At 37.5% G+C, this 22,309-nt stretch overlaps 1 pseudogene; it reads left to right on the top strand.

Moving 5' to 3' along the window:
• Positions 1-22,309, top strand: part of LOC124982665 (histone deacetylase 3-like) — a 137,753-nt pseudogene that overhangs the window by 36,351 nt on the left and 79,093 nt on the right.

Raw genomic sequence — 22,309 nt, 5'->3', positions numbered from 1 at the left:
AGAATGGAATTGACCATGGCTTTGGGGTCTACATTTGTATCTGGATTGTGGAGACTGTCTCTCTCTCTCTGCTTCCTGATGATGCAAGCTGCTTCCTTCTGCCACATGGCAGATGTTCTGCCTCACCTCAAGCCCTGAGGAATGGAAGCAGTCTATGAACTAAGACCTCTGAAACTGTGAGCCCTCAAATAAACCTTTCCTCCTCTGTAATTGTGCTGGTCAGATCATTTAGTCAAGCAGTGAAATAGCTGACTAAAACAGTGTCACATGCCTATAATCCCAGTGAGTCTGGACACTAAGACAGGAGGATCACAAATTTAAGCAAGCAAGCAAGACTCTGTCTCAAAATAAAACAAAATAAAAAAGGGATAGGGATGTTGCTCAGTGTTAAGCACCCTTGGATTGAATCCCCAGAAGAAAGAAAGGAAAAAAGGAAGAAAGAAAATGAAACCTCAGGGTAAGTTCTCAAGGGTCCTAGTGAATTCCTTCCACAGACTGGCAGACAGTAATCCACAAAACCCAGGAGCATAATGTGCTTTTTCATACCACAGGAGATTACTTGTCTACAATTGCTCACATAAACAAGATGCCCAGAATGGGTATTTGTCCTTTTCTACTTTTGGAGTCAAAAGTGATTTACATTAAAGAGACTTTAACCTCATTCAGTAAATGTTCCCTTTATGAAAGACTTAAAGCTTCCTGGTTTGCTACTTTCTTTACTGCTTGCTGAAGAGAAATCCAGGCAAGATTATCTTCTTTGAAAACTGGAAAGTTTTCTTTCTTAGGTTATTCCTGCTGCTACAACAAAATACCACAGACTAATTTATTAACAACAAAAATTTATTTCTCACAGTTCTGGAGGCTGGGAAGTCCAAGATCAAGGGACCAGCAGATTTAATTTATGGAGAGTATGCTTCAAGATTGTGACTTTTGCTGTGAACCCTGTGTCCTGGCATGAATGGAAGAGGTGAACCTGCCCCCTCAGGCTCTTTTATGAGGCACCTAAAAGTCCCTGCCAAGGTCCCATTTCTTAGTCTCATTGCACTGAAGTTAAGTTTCAACAGGAATTCCACAAGGGACACATAGAGGCAAAGTGTGGCAGTTTCATTCCCACCTGACCAGCAAACTAAAGAATGAATGTCTTTTTCTCAGCATCATGATGACCAGTGTGAAGTTTTGCATGCATATTACACTGAAAAAATCCATCTTTCTGAAGGAAAATTTCCTTGAGAAAACAATTTTTATCTTTTTTTCCCTGTCTTTTCCTTTAAAGAAATGGCTTATTTTATTCTGAATGGCAATTGTGACAATTTTACAGCAATTTTATGAGAAGCATGGATACAAACCATTGTAATTTCTTCTTCAATCTTCCATTTCTTACTTGGGATAACATGAAAGTTTATTGTCAGGTTTTAGAAATCATTTTCTGGCACCTTCTTGCTATGGCACATTGCCAAGACACTTCTTTTTTTTAATTAATTAATTTCTTTATTTTTTACAGACTGCATTTTGATTCATTGTACACAAATGGGGTACGTCATTCCGTTTCTAGGGTTGTACACAATGTAGATTCATACCATTAGTGCAATCATCATGTACATAGGGTAATGATGTCTGTCTCATTCCACCATTTTTCATACCCCCCTCCGTCTCATTTCCTTCTACATAATCAAGTTCTTCCATTCTTCCTTCAATCCCCACCACTCCCCATCCCCATTATATATCATCATTCACTTACCAAGGAAAACATTAGGCCTTTGTTTTTGGGGGGCTCGACTTATTTCACTTAGCATGATATTCTCCAATTCCATCCATTTATTTGCAAATGCCATAATATTTCCTCAATTTTTCAATTTTCCAGACATTTGCCGGAAGTGGGATTTAATTCAAATATCTTGTTAGGCTAATGAGCAGAAATCTTAAGGTGTTTCTTGTAGTACAGGTTCATCTTTTCCTGGTCTTAGTTTGTAGGTATTGATTTATCTAGCCATTTGAATTTTTACTGGAATCAGGAGAGACCTGGGTGTGTGTCAGGTATTGAGCTAGAAGTTGAGATGAAAAAGCCAATCCTGAACTATAGGGAGCCTGATTTCCAATGGAATGTTCCACTAATATTGCACTGCAAGACCTACCATCTAAAACATGCATATTGTTTGTATGTGTGCACACATGTACAATACACAGAGCATATTCCCATATAATGTTATATAATGCTTTCTGATATTCAAAAGTCACTTGAGGTCTTTATTTTCAGGGCTGGAGAAGTCATTACCCTGTTTATTGCTGGGTAATAACATGATAAGAACTGGTCTTACAAAGGCTCTAGCTGCACCGTGGAGGGTGTGCTGTGAGCGGTGTGAATAGAAGCAGGGAGAAAGCAGTTATCCACCAATTAGGAAGCACGTTTTGGGCAGCCAAAGAAAAAGACCATGATGGTTAGGTCTAGAGTATTCCTCTAAAATAGGGATATGGGGTAGACTTTGAAATTGGATGGAGGGACAATGACCAGTGGGAGCGTGAGAGGTGATAGGGTAGGAAAGGATGGGGAAAGTGAAGAGAGTAACCAAGGAAACCATGAGGGTTTGGCTGAGCAACAGTGTGGATGGTGGTATCATTTACTGAGGAGCAATGGGGTTTGCAGAGAGACTCGAGATTCCCATTACACCAGTGTGCAGCTAATTATCCCCTCAGCAGAAAACAATTTAATTTTTACCTCCAGAGACAAAACTGTCTTTTGGATATTATTGTGGGGTTTTTTTCCCCCCCACTTGGCAAAAAGCATGCTATCTTTCTCTCCTGTTCCCTTTCTCCCTTCTCTCTCGCTCTCTCTCTCTCTCTTGCATTTTTTTATTTTTTCTTCATGCCCCTTATCTCCTCTGCTCCTAGTTAGTAAGCTAAAGATTTGGAAGAATATAAAAGAGAGATGTAGATTTCCCATAAATACCTCTCTTGGGAAAAGGTCATTGAGCCCAAGAAGAAGAAGAAACAAACGACCTTGTAAAACTCATCATTAAACTCAGTTTACTTAGTCCCACTGCACTATTTATGACAAGTCTCTAAAATGTCAGTCTATTCCTCAGTGAAATGAGTCATTCTGTTTTACAGTGAAGCTTTTCCTTAAAATGTTTTGGTTAGTAATGGATATAGGATACATAACAATTTTATTTTCTCGGTACCCAAAGCATTTATAAAAATCCTGGATTATGCAAATAGCAGGTAAACAATGATACTTTTTAAGCAGCATCTCATGGGTTGATTTTAAAACTATTCTCCATAAAGGCGAGAAGCAGGAAATGCAATGTTCACTCCTGAGTGGTTACTCTAGGGTATCCATTATTGGATGATGGGAGTGCTGAGTTAATGAGCCTTAGAATCACCTCTTGAACCAGACTAGCTAACTTAACCAGATGTTTTCCCAGCATCACTTCTAAAAAATGCCTCCACAGCTAACATCAATATTAATGTCAAGGAGAAATAATAGAAATGCCTTCTAATAAACTATTGGAGACACATCTGGTAGATCTGGTAGGTAAATGACCTCTGCTAATCCAAGTTAAAGTTTTATTTTGTTTGTTTGTTTGTTTGTTTTTAAGGAAAAAGAGAACATGGAAGAAAAAAAAAATAAAAAGCTTGGTGCTGCATCTCTAGAATACTTAAACAGTGAAGTGCTGAAGTATCCCTGCCCCATATGTGTTTGACCAGCATAGCAGATTTTAGGCACTGGGTACTTAGATAAGTCATGATATATGGAATGCTAAACAAGTGAAGTCCCCACCCCAGAAAATTGCTCCAAGGTGAGACAGGTGACAGCACAGGGTGGATAATAAAAAGACCAAAATCACTTTTCCATTTTTCAACTGAAAGGAGCAGCTGCATAAGTCCATTCTCATTTTAACATGCACTTCGGGGACTTGATCAGTTACCCCGATGTAACCATGGGTTGAATCCTGTTATTACATTAGTTCCCTGGTGAAGGTAAACATACCAATTTTCATCTTACCTGAAAGATGGTGTTTGTATACCACTGGGGAACTCATTATAGGGCAAACATTTTGCAGCTAAAGTCATTGAATTAATCATAGGCACAAATCCAAACTCAGAGGGAAAGGATGAATTTGGGAATCAGATAACATGATGATGACACCAAGCTTTTCATATCCAAACCTATAAATCATCCAAATTATCAGAACAATGGAGACTCCATGGGTGTGACAACATAAAATAATGCCACAGTAAATTGCAAATAAGCCTTGGAACAGCTGAAACAAGTTTCAGGGGATATAGGAAGTGCATCTATTCGGAGTCTCAGTTTCTCTGAGAATGAAAGATTTATGTGACTATTTTACTACAAGATATAAATAAAACTCTGCTTAAAGAGTAAAATCAGGATAGCGAATAAGTGTGACAGCAGAGTGACCTTTTTTTCTAGCTTACCATCTATTTGTTCATATGAATTTTGTAGTATTTTATAGATTCTTTCTTTCCTATGTTGTACTACTACATCTTAATTAAATTCATGATGAAATACAATCTATATTTTGTTCTTCTTTACAAATTCCTTACTTCTCTGTAACACTTATTAGTAAAATTTCTGATAGCTGACTGTAGTTTAGAATTCCTCTGATCTCCTCATTCTTCTTCAACATTTTCTTTCCTTTATCAGCATCCCCTGACTTTACCCAGACACATGAACTTTGGAAACAGTCCAAAGGTGACCAACAAATGTAATTAAGTGCTTTGGAATTAGGATGCATACAGAAGGATGAAAGGCACTATTTTAGATAAAATAGAAAGCTCCATTCAGAATATATTCAGAAGCAGTTTTCCAGAACAAAGTCTTGAATTTCAATGGCATTTACTTAAATTCGATTAAAAAAAAAAAAAAAGTAAGAAAAATTCTAAAAGCCAATTCTCCAAAATTCACTTGTTTGTCATTTTCAATTTTTTTCACATCCTTTAGTGCATCTCTTGTCTCCTACCTTCCTCAGTAGGTACTACAGACAAGGAGACTTTTATGTAGTAGGAATTTATACTCTAAAACAGTGGTTCCATTGAAGGTGACTGTGTCCCTCAAAGGACATTTATTTTTGTCTGGACATAATTTTAGTTGTCACAACTGGAGGCAGGGATGCTACTGGTATTTTGTGGATAGGGGCCAGGGATGTTATCAAATATCCTACAAGGTTCAGTATAGACCCCAAGAAACAAAGAATTGTTCAGACCAACATGTCAGTAGTACTGCACTCTAGAAAAACTGGCGGTAAATATAATAGGCTGTGCTTTATTTCACCAAACCCAGCTTCAACCCTTGAGGTAGGAACCTTCCCATACCCCTTGACTAAGATGAAAATGAGAATCCTTGAATCAAGTTTTATTCATGACAGTTCAACTGTCCACCCAGGCCTTCGTGCAGCCTGCTTTTATGTGCATCTCAAAGCAACACTTCCTCCCTATGCAGGGTGACAACCTACCTCGTAGATGATCACTTCCCTGGTTTTTTGTCTGCCATGCATTGCGCGCGCGTGCGTGCATGTGTGTGTGTGTGTGTGTGTGTGTGTGTGTGTGTTCTCAATTCACAAAGCTCAGATGTGTGAATCTGTAACGTGTTCTTTTAGTAATTAAATTAAGTTTCTGTCTCCAGCTGCCCTTACAGTTAGTTGAAGAAAGCTTTATCTTGCTAGTAGAGGAGAATTTCGGTCGATTTACAGTTGTTTTAGCCGATTCTACATGAATCTGTACATGGCTCACTCCCTCGCCTCTTCCTCTGTGGGCTCTTTGTCTTTTCTATTATGTACGAGCATCCTGACATCCGGGGAGGCTTCGGGCTCTTGGTCCGCCTGCGCTCCCTTGGCTCCCACTATGGAAGCCGCCCTTTCAGAAAATCTGATCATCTAGTCCATTCCTCCCGGGCTACTGTCCCTACTCATTCCCGTGTCCAGATCCCCTCAAGGTGTATTTCTCTCCCTTTCCTCCCCCCCCCCCCTCTCTCTCTCTCTCTCTCTTCTTTGTCTTTCACTCTCTTTGTTAAGTCATAGGGATTCTGGTGAAGAGAACTCAAGGTCACTCTTCCCCTGCTGTCCCCTTTCTATCCCCTTTGAGCCACCTTGAGTTCACTGATCACCCAGTGGAAGCAGAGCCCCATCCAAGATAAACCACAAATAGTCACTGTCCTTCCCAGCACCCACACTGGCATGTCTGACCCCCTCAGAGACCCAGATCCAGAAACCCAGACGTAGAGCTCTCTTTACAGACTCCTGTTGGCAATGCACACAATAGCATCCCCTCCAACTTTCCTCCTATCTCAACAGTATTTTTCCAAGCATACTATTTAGGCCAGGTCCTTGACCTTCAAGAGAAAAAAGACCTTTGTTTTTTCTTGCAATACTGCCGTGCTGTCTGTGACTCTAGCAGTGGTAGAAGTCAAGTTTTGTTGGTCTTTTGTTGTTGTTGTTGTTGTTGTTTTGTATGTGTGTGAAAGAGAGAAGGAGAAAGAAGAAAGAGGAGAGAGAGAGAAAGAGAGAGAGAGAGAGCCCACAAAATGGTAAACAAAAGAAAGTTAGGAACCACCTTGTTAATACTTCATAATGTCATCCTGCCATTGATAGCTAAAAATAGTTATGACATAATTATTGCCATTGGTTTTATAGCTCTTTTCAACTTACAAATTATTTTCTCACATTTATATGCTCAATTTTAGATTAAGATGGAAATTTAAATTATAATTTCTCTCATGTAAATAAAACCATTAATTTTTCCACCATTTAAAAGAAAAACTAATTCTCTATTGGAACAACTAAAATATTGACTTACTCTTGGTAGAACTCAACCCATACATGATCATTTCATTCTTTAGAGAGATGGGATCTTATTTAATATTCATAAAGAGGGCTTTTCCCATGCCAGGCCCCGTTCCAAGTGTTTTAGATCTATTTACTCCAAATAATCCTCTGAAAAACCTGGTACTAAGCTCTGGTTTTTTCTCAATACTTGAAAGACAAGAAAATGGAGACAAAAGAGGCTAAGTGACTTACCTGAGGTCACACAGTTAAGGAACCCACACAGTCTTGCTCCAGAGGTCAATGTCCCAAACTACTCATTATGCCACTAGCCTCTATTATATGGACTGAAGATAAAAATAAATCATAAAGGCCACAGAGCTATGGTACACAGCACTCTGAACTTATGTCATGATGTAAATAAGTGAAATGTAAATGAACAGTGTGATAAATAATCTCATTTATATTTCTTTCCCATGTCCCCTCTGAAAATTAGAGTAATAAGCCTCAAAGATCAAAGATCAGGATATGGGTCTGCCACATCAGGGTCACGGAGCAGGGAATTCAGTCCTCTTTGGTTGAGTTAAGCAAAATGCCTGATCAAGGCTGATAACACAGTCTACCAAATTCACTGAGGTAAATGATTACATAATTAATTTGATCTAATAATAAGATGGACATTCAATTGAACATCCTCTACACTAGGTTAATATCTCATGAGTTTAGCAAGGTAGTCAGTAGCTTAGTCAAAGATGTGGGGTTTCAATACCATGCTCCAATCTCTTTCAGGAGACCCAACAAAGAGTTACAGATTTTAATGAGTCTTCTACTTCCATACTAATTCTGGGTGATTTCCCGTGACTCACTGTGAGTGATAGCCTGAGATGTGGCCTTTCTGCAGAACAGTGATGTACAGTACAGTGTAAATGTCAGGGAGGAAAGATAGTGTGAACCATGGAACTAGCCACTTGAGCAAAAGCTCTCTAACAGCAGCCTGTTTTGCTTCCTGGCACTTCCTATAGGCATTTCCCAAGCACTCTCTAAACTTTTGCCAATTCCAGAAACCTTAATTCCAGTGTACATGTGGTGCTCAGAGAAAGTAGCCCTGAGCCAGAGTCCATGGGCACCCAGGGAGGCCTCTCCTTTCCCTTTCTCTACAGGCAGGACACAAGGAGCTATCTTAAGTGTTTTTAAGATATGCCTGCTGAGTGAGTTTTATCTCTTCTTACACAGAACCTCTCACCAGAAAATTCAATCAAAAATTTAAGTTCATCCACTGAACAAAATGAACCCATATATTCTCTTTTATTACACTGGGAACAAAACTCATTTTTCTGGAACAATAAACACCATAGTCTTCCTTTCCACCTGTTATAAATTGGAAATAAAAGAAAAATTTCACCTTTGAGATACACATCGCCTTCCTCAGAATTTGATAAAGGTTCTTTCACTTTCTGTATTCCACTTATTTCCCTTATTTCCATACTAGGCCCTGTAAACTTTGGATATTTAGCACTTTTACTTTCACAAGTTCAAAAGGTCACTGGAATTTATAGTTTTTGTCTTTCTGAGAGAATCCCTACTGATTGCTGAGTATATGGGCTCCCCTCTGGGGCCTTTCCTGAGGGACAGGCACTTACACCAGCAGGAAGGCAAACCACACCAGCAGCTTCTTAGGCTCCACAGCCGCAGACAGCGGGTGGAAAAATATGGCTTGATTTGGATTGAACAGCACAGCAAAACTTTTGTGCCAAAAGCAGAGCCTGTAGGCACTGAAATAGATTTTTCATAGAAATAAATATAAAACTTTAAATACAAACTGCTCCGAAGATTTCTTTATATGAAAATGACATCATGTTACGGCTATAAAACTTGGAAACATAAAGACTTGAATGGATGTGCTTGATTTTAAAAAAGAAAAAAAAAAATAAAGAAAGAAACTCGTCACCTCGGGGAATTCCTCTGCTGTCATTTCTGGTTTTGTACCACCCTCAGAGACCTAAAACTCAGTTGGGAGGAAAAGATAATGGCATTTCATTTAGAATAGAGAAAAAACTTCCAGAGGACTCTAGCAGGAGGCAGAACACATTGCAAAAGGTAGAGTTCTGATTGGCTAAGTAACTGCAAAGGTCACGTTTCCCATTTTAGTGTTATGTTCACCATTTCCATACCAAACCTACCCCCGTAAGCCATTTCCTGGAAGGGAGGTAGTAGAAGAAGTCTGGTACCACCAGACAGCAGCCTGAGGACAACATGATTGATTCTCAACAGGGAAACCCACACTTCTTCCTTTGCATCAGAAAATACATGCAAGGTTCTCTGTGTCACAGGAGTGCTGCTGCGTTGTCATGGTGGACACCCAAGTGGTCTTATGGGAGTGTATTATTAAAATCATCTCCTTGTTCCTCGATTGGGGATCTATTAACTCAGCTCCAAACTTGCTAGTGATGTGTAATCAGTTTAGGAACATTATGAAGTCACACTTTTCTTCTCTGAATATATGACTTCAACAGCCCAGGAATGGGAAGAAAAAGGAAAATAAATGGGAAGAAGAAAGCTAGAAAGTTGGTCCCTGTGAAAGACAAAGAGAATAAGGGCAATTTCAGGCATACCCAATAAAAAAAGGTCAACACCCACAATGATGTAGCTAAATGTAAACTCCCTATACTTGTCCATGTGGAAAAGTCCTAGTACTGAGGAGATGGATCTAAATTCCACTGACCACAGTTTTATCCTTTGACACAACCTCTGTCTATTGACAACATAATCATCCCCCAGTATCAATATCTGTGATATAAGTTTCACACCATTTTGGAACATTTCTAAATGCCTTAAATCCTTCAATAAGCTCTATCAAATCTTCCTTGATACCTTGTAAGCCATCATGACCTCATGACAGCAGTCTTCAGGGGTACAATGTTCAGTTTGAGAACACTTCTTGCTAGAATAGGTGTTCTTTTCATGAGCTTTCAAAAGAAAAATACCAGCTAGACAAAGATAACATCTATTTATAAAAAATAAAAACCTATAGCTCCATCCTTGTTCTAGCTAAGCTACGTGCAAACCACTCAGAAACCTGGTGAGGCTGTTAACCACATTGGAGTGCTACGAAATTCACAGAGTGTGGGATCATCTAGTAACCAGCTTCACGTGAGTCCTGATTCACCTTCAACACCTTCAACACTAATGCAAGACCCATTTATCCCTCCCTGGAAAAAAATGTATATTTGTTAGTTTTTGAAACATTGTAGGCTTTTAACTGTTTACTTACATGTTCACATGGTCTCTCAAAGCCTTTTATTTTGTAAATATCAGGACATTTTACAAAATAGTAATATATGCCCAAACAGTACTTTCTGATAAGTCCTCTGCAGAGCAATTAAATAATACATAACAAATACCATTCTGGAGAGTATTTGAACTATAGAAAAAGTCAAAATATCATATGTCCTTTTTATATCCCTCACTACCCAACAGTACCTCCACCTTTGTTTAAAACTCTTTTGCATTTTTATTAAATTTTCTCTTATTGACCTCACAAGATAATGATGACTCCTTTTCCACAAGTCATACTTCAGTGTTTTTGAAGAATACTTGGATCTTTATAATCTTATTCATTTTTTCCCTATATGAGCAAGTTTTAAATTTTGTTTGTGTGTGGTATGTAAGATCAAACCCAGCCCTTTTTACTTGGTTTTGAGACAAGATCTCACTAAATTGCCCAGACTGGTATTCAGCTTATGATCCTCCTGCCTCAGCCTCCTGAGTAGCTGGAACTATAGGCACATGCCACTGCACCTGGTTGGGTCTCACATTTTTATTTCTTTTTTTGTTTTGTTTTTCTTAGATTCCAACTTTTATTTCCAGGTACAAACACACTTGTCTAGTAATCAGTATCCAGAGAACATCTCAATATTATCTGAGATGTGAACTCTAATTAGCATTAAGAAAACTGAAGACACATACAAAGACAAAGAAATAAATTCTGAATGTGTCATATTTCTTCCCTCAGCCACATTAGAGTAGGAAAATCACAATGTGAAGATTTTTCATTGTTTAAGATTGTGTAACAACAATGTAGAAAACAGTGTGGAAGATAGAGTAGAAATAGCCATAATTGGTTGATCCCACCATCAACAGACTGAGTTAAAATTACTATCCTACTCAGACTTTGAACTATGACCCTGGAAGGAAATGAAGTTGTGCTCTGAACAGTAAAGAAAAAATTGACTCCTATATTAAACAATGCACATCAGTTTATAGTAGAGCTAAGTTCCTTTCTGTCTGTTGCAAAGAAATGTGTTCTAAGTACATAAAGTGATTCCTGCTCATCTGTCTTGAGAAGGAAGCCAAGTCAGATAGGAAGTGGCCCAGAGGATGTGTGGCTCACAGAGGGCTTAAGAGCAGGGTGAACTAGGTTAGGACTGAGACAGGTGGCCTCATAAAAAGGAGTCATTGTAAGACCAACAAACAAGGCAAAAGAAAAGTTCATTAACTGGAGTAAATCAGAAGCTAAAGAGCATCAAAGGAAGACTCTGGAGCCTGAGTCTAAGACAAACAGCAGAGATTTCTTCGACCAAGGGAGGCTGCAATCATGAAAATTAAAACATCTTGTCCTTTTACTTGGTTTGCTCAGGAAGTCCTGGTCAGATCGAGTCTGGAGACATATCATTCAACGATTTACATGGGCCTACGAAGGTGTGTTGTAGTCACTAAATTTATGTACTCATCTGCTCAGAAATCTTTTGATCTTTTGTTACCTAACTGAAAGCACTGTAGCTTCTTAAAAATACATGCGTGAGTAGGGCACAACAATATGATAAATTTTGAAGTGATGGGGTCACTGAAAACTAACTCTGATTCATGCTGACTCATTTCTTCTGTTGTTAAATCTGCTACTCATGTTGTTGTTGTTGTTTTTCTCTAATTAGGCACACTTTGACTAGAATTAAGAAATTACTAACCATGACCTTCTGTCCTGGAAATGCATCTCTGAAACACACTGGTTATTATCCTGTGCCTCTGCCCCTCTTGATCTGTTACCCAGACCCTCCTACCTGGATTGTTGCCTGCCTGGGAAGACTGTATGGGGTCTTAGTTATCAATATCAGCACTGAACCACAGAAAACAAATGTCTTATAATAAAAGCAGAGACTACAGAAGCTGCTTAACACCATTGATAAAGTAGCGAGTGATGATAAAGTACCAGGAAAAGCAGCCCTGAAAAACTGAGATATCCCATATGAGCCTTGTCAGATTATACACGAATATGTTCTATCTTAAAAGTGATATCTCTAAGGCATTTTAAGAGCTTCTCAAGGGAAATAAACAAATCAAAAGTAAGTTTTGTGCTTTATTCTGCACAATCCCTGACATATGAAACTACATAATGAATTTCAATTGAATGCACCATAAACTAATAAATTAATTAATGCCAGATAAGCTAGGTATTAAATAAATAATTCCTGCTTCAAGCTTCTAAATCAACAATGAGTGATGTCAGTATTCTCATTAAAAACCTTATCGGTTTGAATGTTTCTAAATATTACTTTTTCCAAAGAGGTATAATCACTTTAAAGAAAGCTATCTTTATCTACTGCAAAATAATCTTGTGTGTGCTGTTTGTAAAGGAGGTTATTTAAATAAATGGAAGAGGGAAATTTCAAGCATACTAATAAGACAGATATAAAAGTCTTTTGTGTCTGTGTTTTAAGTAGGTCAGTGTATCATACTGCACTATATTGTTTTCCCTTTGTTTGCTGGACCATGACAGGAAAAATAATAAAAAGGCAGAGAGTAAAGAACTGGGAAGATCAAACGGACATTTTTCTCTGAAACATAGTATGTAGTCATTACTTTCCTGCTAAGTAGCAGCAAATATAAATGGAACCTCATAATGGAAGAAAAGTACAATGAAGAGATGAGTGGAAGAAAAAGAGTGACCAGTGTCAAGATTGGGATTTGATAGAATCCAGCATCCCTATATGATAAAAACCATAAATAAATTAGTTATTGAAGGATTCCTCCACACTATAAAGGCTATATATGATAAATCCTTAGCCAATATCATACTGAATAGGAATAAAATGAAAGCATTTCCACTAAAATCTGGAACAAGACAAAAGTGTCCACTCTCATTAATCTTATTCAACCTAGTACTGGAAATTTGGGCCAGGATTGGCAACAGAAAGAAATGCAAAGCATACAAATAGGGATGCAGTAAACCAAATTATCCTTGTTTGCAGATGATATGATTAAAGACCTAGAAAATCCCAGAATCCAGAAAAGTCTCTTAGAACTAATAAATTCAGCAAAGTAGCAGGATAGATACATCAGCACGTAAAATCAGTAGTTGTCCTATATAATAACAACAAACTTACTGAGAAAGAAATCAGAAAACAATCCCATTCATAGTTGCCTCAAAAATCTCAAATACCTAGGATGAACCTATGCATGGAGGTGAAAGACCCTTATAATGAAAATTGTAAAAGAGTGCAGAAAGAAATTAAAAAAGACACTAGGAAATGAAAAGAACTCCCATGTTTGTGAATTGGAAGAATTAATATTGTTAAAATTGCCATACTACCAAAAGCATTCAACATATTCAATGCTATCCCCATCAAAATACTGTTGACATTATTCACAGAACTAGAAAAATAATTCTAAAATTCATATGGAGGCACAAAATACCCAGAATAACCAAAGCAAGTCTGAGTAAAAAAGAAAAATAAAGAAAGAAGAAAAGTAAAGAAAATAAATAAAAGAAAAAGAAAGGAAAAAAAGAATAATAATGCTGGAAGCATCACAATATCTGATTTCAAAATATATAATAGTGCCATTTTAACAAAAGCAGCACAGTGTGGGAATAATAAATAGAGTACATTTGGCATAGTACACCAACCTATGATCCCAGCAACTCAGAAGGCTGGGATAGGAGGATTACGAGTTCAAGGCTAGCCTGGGCAACTCAGACCTTTTCTCAAAATGAAAATAGAAAGGGCTGGGGATATATTCAGTAGTAGAGCACCTTGGTTAAATCCCTGGTACCACATACACATGCCCCCACCCCACACACAGAATAGAAATGTAGTCCAATAGAATAGGATAGAGGACCCAGGAATAAACCCACATACCCACAGTCACCTGATTCTCAACAAAGGAACCAAAAACATTCACTAGAGAAAAAGATGGGTCTCTTCAACAAATGGTGCTGGGAAAACTGATTGTCTGCCTATAGAAGACTGAAACCCGATCCTGATCTCTCACTTTGTACAAAAACCAACTCAAAATGAATCAAGGACCTGAAAGTAAGACCTGAAATTTTAAAACCAGAGGAAAACATAGGGGAAACACTTTGATACAAAGGAATATTACTCAGCCATAAAGAATGATAAAATGATGGCATTTGCAGGCAAATGGATGAAATTGGAGAATATCATGCTAAGTGAAATAAGCCAATGTCAAAAAACCAAAGGACGAATGATCTCGCTGATAAGCGGATGATGACACATAATGGGGGGTGGGAGGGGTTAGTGTTAGGGTTAGGGTTAGGGTTAGGGTTAGGGAGGGGGACAAGAATGGAGGAAGGAAGGACTGTATAGAGGGAAAAGAGGGGTGGGAGGGGTGGGGGGAAGGGAAAAAATAACAGAATGAATCAAACAACATTACCCTATGTAAATTTATGATTACACAAATGGTATGCCTTTACTCCATGTACAGAGAAACAACATGTATCCCATTTGTTTACCATAAAAAAAAAATTTAAAAAAAGAAAAAAAAAGATATTTGTATAGGCAACAATTTCCTAAACAGGACTCCAAAACTCAGAAAATAATAGGTGATAATGTTAAAATGTAGCAATAAATCCCACTACTGTGTAAAAGTATAATGCTCCAATAAAAAGCAAAATTGTTATATAAAAAATTTGACAAATGGGATTACATCAAATTGAAAAGCTTCTGTACAGCAAAGTAAACAATCAACAGAGTGAATAGATACCTAGAGAATGGGAGAAAATCTTTACAAACCATTCCTCTGATAGAGGATTAATATCCAGAACATATAAAGAAATTTTTTAAAAAATTACACCAAAAGAATAAGTAATTCAATCTATATAGACAAATGAGTGCAACAGGCACTTCTCAACAGACATCTATAATTGTATGAAAAAAGTTTTAACATCTTCAGTCATATGTGAAATACATATCAAAACTTCATTGAGATTCCATTTGAATTCAGTCAGGAAGGCTATTATTAATAAAATAAAAATTATAAATGCTGGTGAGGAGTAGGGAAAAAGGAACTTTATACACTGTTGGTAAGAATGTAAATTAAGCCAGGTACAGTGGCGCATGCCTATAATCCCAGTAGCTTGGGAAGCTGAGGCAGGAGAATGGCAAGTTCAAAGCCAACCTCAACAAAAGCAAGGTGCTAAGCAACTCAGTGAGAACCTGTCTCTATAAATAAAATACAAAATAGGGCTGGAGATGTGACTCAGTGGTCAAGTGCCCCTGAGTTCAATCCTGGTACCAAAAAAAAAAAAAAAAAAATGTGAATTAGTATGGCCATTATGGAAAAGAGTATGAAGGTTCCTCAAGACAATAAAAATGGAACTACTATATGATCCAGCTATACCACTCCTGGGTATCTACCCAAAGGGATCAAAATTGCCATATAATACAGAAACTTATCTATTGTACCACTATTCACAATAACCAAGTTATGGAATCAATGTAGGTGCCCATCTATGGATAAATAGATAAAGAAAAAGTGGTAGACAAACACAATGGAATATTATTCAACCATAAAAAATGAAATTATGATCATTGCTGGGAAACAGATGGAACTGGAGATCATCAGTTAAGCGAAATAAGCCAAACTCAGAAAGACAAGTATGGCATGTTTTCTCTCACATGTAGAATCCAGCCTTGGGAGAGAGAGAAAACATTTAAGTAGAAGAGAAACTATTCAGAAGAGGCAGGGGGAAGGTAAGGGAGGGTTAACAGGGAAGGGGATACATTCAAATCACATTAGATGCACTACGAAAATTTTGCAATGAAACCCATGACTTTGTACAATTAATATGCACTGATGAGCCAGGTGTGATGAGACATGCCTACAATCCCTGCTACTACTCAGGAGTTTGAGAAGGATCATGGGTTTGAGCCCATCTTGGGCAACAAAGCAAGACCGTGTCTCAAAACAAAAACAAAGCAAAACAAAATACTAATAAATAGTAATAATTAGGATTTTTGTTCTGAAAGATCAAATAAAGAAATAGCTCAAAAGCAAAGAAATAGAAACTCTGAGATCCAGGAGACATGAATACAAATAATAAGAGTTCCAGATGACTTTGGATCTCACCCCCTAAATTTGCTACACCCGCACATTTCCCATCTCAATTAATAGTAATCCCCTCCTCTTTGCTCAGACCCAAAGAGTAGAATCTGCTTTAAGCTGTTTCTCCCGTGCTCCACATGGAATTCAACAGTAAATTCTATCCCATCTACCTTAAAAATTCTAAGTTCTAAGACTGACCACTTGTCAGCAGCAATACTGTTACTGGTATCTACCCATTATTATGTCTTGCTGGATATTCATGATATTATGCTGTCTCTCTGCTTCTAAGTCTATTGTCAATCCTCTGTCAGAATTACCTTTTTAAAAATTAAAAAATTAACTCATGTCATTCTGCCATTCAAAAGTCTGCATCACTCAGACTAAAAACCTACGTTATGACTACCCATAAGGCCCTCAACAATCTACAGTAGTCCCCACTAATCTGCGGTCTTATTTTCCACAGTTCAGTTACTAACAGTCAACTGAAATCCAAAGATATTAAATGGAAAATTCCAGAAATTAATAATTTGTAAATTTTAAATTGTGCAAGTGTGAATAGTGTGAGGTGATCTTGCACAGTCCCGCTTCCTCACACCTAGGATATAAATCATTGCTTTGTTCAGCGTGTCCACACTATAAACACAACCCACCTGTTAGTCACTAAGTAGCCATGTTGGTTTTCAGACTGCTATAGTAGCATAGTGCTTACCTTTATTTTACTTAATAATGGTCCCAGAGTGCAAGAGCAGTGATACTGGAAATTTTGTTACAATGTATTTTTACAATTATTTTATTATTACTTATTTTGTTAATCTCTCACTGAGTTTTATTTTTTTAATTAATCCTTATCATAGGTATGTGTGACCAGGAAAAACAGTATATATAAGAATCTGTACTATCCAACTTCAGGCCCCCAACAGTGGTCTCAGAACATATCCCACATGGATAAAATGAACTAGTAAAGTAACTATTATTTCTTTGACCTCATCCTCTACCACTCTCTGAACTTCACCCCACTCATAGTGTCCCAGAACCACTGAACCCTTAGCTATTCTTAATTATGCCCCCTTACCATCACCAGAATTCATATAGAAATCCTAAGTTCTATCTCAGAATGTGGCCATATTTAAAAACACCCACTCCTTGGCCTATACCCAAAGGATTTAAAATCAGCATACTACAGAGATACAGCCACATCAATGTTCATTGCTGCTCAATTTACCATAGCCAGATTGTGGAACCAACCTAGATGCCCTTCAGTTGATGAATGGATAAATAAACTGTGGCATATATATATACAATGGAATATTACTCCACAATGAAGAATGATAAAAATTATGGCATTTGCAGGCAAATGGATGAAATTGGAGAATATCATGCTAAGTGAGATAAGCCAATCTCAAAAAACTAAAGGATGAATGATCTCGCTGATAAGCGGATGAGGACATATAATGGGGGGTGGGAGGGGTTAGTGTTAGGGTTAGGGTTAGGGATAAGGAGGGTGGTAAGAATGGAGGAAGGAAGGACTGTGTAGAGGGAAAAGAGGGGTGGGAAGGGTGGGGGGAAGGGAAAAAATAATGAATCAAACATCATTGCCCTATGTAAATTTATGATTACACAAATGGTATGCCTTGACTCCATGTACAAACAGAGAAACAACATGTATCCCATTTGTATACAATAATAAAAAAAAATGCTATCTTTAATATTTTAAAATAATCCTCTATTTCCTCCTTGGAACAATAAAAAACTGTGCCTAAATGTTAATACTATCAGGGCTGTAAAAAAAAAAAAAAAGAGCATCATTGAAAATGTAATTACTTAATATGAGATCATATTGAGAGTAGGGTGGGTCCTTAATTCAACATGATTATTGACTTTGTGAAAAGGAGAAATTTGAACAAACAGGGAAAATGACATATGACCATAAAGGCAGAGATCAAAGTGATACAAATAATAAGAGTTCCAGATGGCTTTGACTCTCACCCCCTAAATTTGCTACACCCACACAAGGATCTTCAGAGATTGCTAACCAACCGGGAGAAGCTAGGAGAGAGGCATGGCACAGATCCGCCCATGCAGCCTCAGAAAGGATCGACCCTGACAACACCTTGCTCTTGAACTTCTGGATTCCAGAACTGAGAGACAATGAATTTCTGAAGTTCGAGCCTTTCAGTGTGTGATACTTGGTAATGGCCGCTCTAGAAAACTACTACATATGTTTTAAATACTAGGAAGGACATTCCCAGCTTTGGGACTGCTGCCAGGGTTGTTGATCATGGTCAGACTTTCCTGAGAAGACAGGAACATGGAAAGAACTTAAGAAAATCTTAGATCCGATCTTCTTGCATCTAGGGGAATCTTCAATGCCTGCAGGTGTGATCACAGGTGGCCATGTTCTGCAGTGATGTGGAGGCCAGGGAACCCCTGGCCTCTATGTGGAGGCAGGCCACATGACCTATGTACCTGCATGCCTGGGTAGGCATCAATACTCTCGGTCATCAAAGGAACTCCGGGAACTGTGTTGGCAAATCTCCGTCAAACAACTCACTGTCCAGTTACAACACCCTGGTAGTTAAGTCAGAGATGTTCTTAATTTCCTCAGAGCTGACATTAAACTATCATACATTACAGACAAGATCAAAGTCTCAAGAGAAAAATTTATCTGTATAATATCCAAGCACAAGGAGAGAAAATGGCAAAATTAGATGGAAAGATGAACAATGAGTTGGCTATGAAAATATGCAACTATATATATTTGAAACTTGGAAATAATCATAATTATTTTGAAAATAATTTATTAATCTTTTAATCATTAAAATTTTTGAACACATATTAACATTTAACAGTATATATTTTATAAAATTGAGCTAGCCTACCTTACTTTTTGCGGGGGGCAGATGTGACTTTTAAGAACTTTTTGAATACCAGATAATTGTCAAAATATCTGGAACCTAAACTTATCAAACTGCTCAAATTTATTTAAGGTTACTGTTGAATTACATATTACAATGTACAAAGGACTTTCTTCCATGTTAAACCCATTAAGAATATTGCCCAGTCACAAGAGAGCCATCCCCTATATAATATGGATTCAAATTGCTACAACATTATATTATTTTAGAATTTTAGTATAATATTAATAAGGCTGTCACACTGATGGCTAATTTCAATATGATGTACTATTTTAAATAATAAAGTTCTATAATAATCACCATTGGCTGTTTTAATCTGTATATTTCTGTTATGGTTTGGATCTAGAAATGTCAGTAGAAAAGCTCATGTTGAGAAGCATCGTCCCCTATTTAGCAAGTGTTTTAGTCAGCTTTCTCACTGCTATGACTAAAAGTATCTGACCAGAATGATTGTAAAGGAGAAAAAGTTATTTGAGGGCTGACAGTTTCAGAGGTCCTAGTCCATAGCAGGCCGGCTCCATTCCTCGGTGCTCGAGATGAATCTGAATATCATGGTGGAAGAGTGTGGCAGAGGGAAGCAACTTGCATTATCAGGAAGCAGAGAGTATCCACTATCCAAATACTAACTATATACCCCAAAGACATGCCCCAATTCTAATCTCCTCCAGCCACACCCTACCACTTCAGTTACCACTTAGTTATTCCCTATCAGGGGATTAACTCACTGATTAGGTTAAGACTCTTACCACCCAATCTTTTCTCCTCTGAACCTTATTGTGTTGTCTTACACATGAGCTTTTTGGGGACACCTCATATCCAAACCATAACAGCAAGGGTCAGAGGTGGGGCTCTTAGGTAATGAAGAGAGCTGTAACCTCATCAGTGGATTAAACCATTTGATGTATTAGTAATTGGAAAGGACTACTGGGTGATAACTACAGGCCTGTGGGGCATGGATGGAAGAGGTGGGTCACTGCAGGCAAGTCCTTGGGAATTGTATCTGGGCCATGACTCCTCATGTTTTCCTCTCCCTCCCTCCCTCTTTCTCTCAGTTGTCATGAGCTGAGCAGCTTTCCTCCACAATACCTTTCTGCCATAATGTCCTGACTCACATAGGGGGCCCTGAGCAATAAAGTCAGCAACCATGGACTGAGTTGCCTGAATCTGTGAATCCAATATAACCCTCCTCTATGTTGTTTTGTCAGGCATTTTGTCCACAGCAACAAAATGCTGCCTAACACAATTCCTCATTTATTTTTAGTACAATTGACATAAGTCTGGCGGTTCAGTATATTTAATTCCCTTAAAACATGATTTTCTTCAATTTAGCCATGCAGAATGTTTTCCTTTAATATAAATCACTGTGTGCTCCTTTATATTTCATTCAATTATGAGCAGTCATTTTTATTTTTCTCTAGACAACAACACTGAAATAACAAACAAGTTGATATTTTCCAATAATTTTTGTCATTAACTATCTCAAGTACAGTACATGCATCACAGGTCAAGGATTTCTTTTTCTATTATCTAGCTTGTTTATGCATCATTGTCAGCACTTGACAGTTTTTAGAAACTAAATTTGGCTCCGTTTTTTGTTGTTTTTGTTTTTGTTTTGTTTTGCATTGTTTTGATGCCTGCACACTGGCTGGTCATCACCCCTGCCTTCATCCAATAATGCTGATCCAATGATGAACTAAGGTGAAGATGTGAGTATAAAAGATGTTTATATGTCCTCTCTTTCTTCCTTTAGCAGCTCTTTTTCAAAGACTTACCTGGAAAATGTTAATCGCAGAGACAGAAGGTAACCAGATATTCCCTATGTGTACAATGCAAATGTCTAAATATCCTATTGATTTTTGTTTCTGGAATCAACACAGTCCAAAGCCATTTGCACCATGGTGGTGTGCGGGTTGATTCAAAATGCCTGCAGCTGTCCACCATGGGTTCCTTCGCACTGGACAGGTGACTAACTATACAATTAGAGAATTTTGTCTATTTGGTTTGGTTCATATATGGTAAGGAACTACCACCCATGAAGCAAAGGACTGTGACAGCCCTTGATTGTATCCACAGATGAATCATAAACATCTATACATCATCAAAATACCATAATAACCATACTGATTAATTTAGCTTTAAAGCCAGCAATCTCCCATAGCTGACCATGGATGACTAACTCGTAAAAATATATCATTTATGAGAGAAAAGAAGAATAGAGTCCATTCAGATCCTTACTAGCATGTGGGGATGAAAATAAGATAGAAAGGAGGAGACAAAATTTGAAATTTCTGTTTCCCCTATAATTTAGAAAATATTATTAAAAGTCAAATAATCTCCAGAGTTAATTACTTCTATAAATATCTAATTGGAATAGCAAAATGGTGTAAATTAACCGCACCTGACAGCTTACAGAGGGCTTTTCACATTTTATGTCACATAGTCAGATTTTATGGCACATTAGGCTATTTTATTATGTCAGATAAAATATTATAATAAATCAGAGCAAATTAGAAGCAAATTAAAATTATTTCAGTAAAATGTTAGTAAGACTACCATGTAGATATAACTTTTTAAAAATCTTATTTTTATGTAATATAGTTAAAATTATTCTCAAATTACCTAACATTTAATACTGAACTATGCAGACATAAACATAAAAGGATATCAATACCCTTAGGACAATTAAATATATAACTTAGAAAATATGTAAACATATATGAACTTTAAGATGCCTTTGGACCTGCCAGAAACTATGAAGAATCCACAGAAGGATTAGGGAGTCTATTTCCACATCTCAGGCCCTGGTAATCTGATCCAGGAGAAAGGACTCACAAAGAACAAAACACAAACCCCTCTGTGAAATTGTTTTTATATTACAGGATTTTGGAAGAGGGATGAAACTTCTAAGTATAGTTTGGGTGGAAAACTTTGCAGACAAGGGTCTATAAATTACTGCACTTTTCTGCTCCTAAGTTCAGAACAAAAAAGAGAAAAGAAAAAGGAAGATCAAGAGCTGATTTCACTTTGCTTGAAGCTAGACTCTAGACTACAGTATGTCTTATATAGATGGCATCATTGCAAAAAAAGTTCTGTGTTCCAGAGTTAGGTGGATTTACCCAATCAGTCACAAGCAAAACAAAGAATCACATGCCCAGTTACTGATACATACGTAAGAGCAAATCAAATGCATTTCCAATGAGCAAAGATCACCTGAGGATACAGAAGAAGAGAGAGCTGGAACAACATGTGCTCAGGTCCTTTCCCCAGAACTATGCATCA

Source organism: Sciurus carolinensis, chromosome 4 (genome assembly GCF_902686445.1).
Source record: "Sciurus carolinensis chromosome 4, mSciCar1.2, whole genome shotgun sequence".
Lineage (NCBI taxonomy): Eukaryota > Metazoa > Chordata > Mammalia > Rodentia > Sciuridae > Sciurus > Sciurus carolinensis.
Note: the sequence above shows the minus strand (reverse complement) of the source record. Positions and strands in the feature narration are given on the sequence as shown.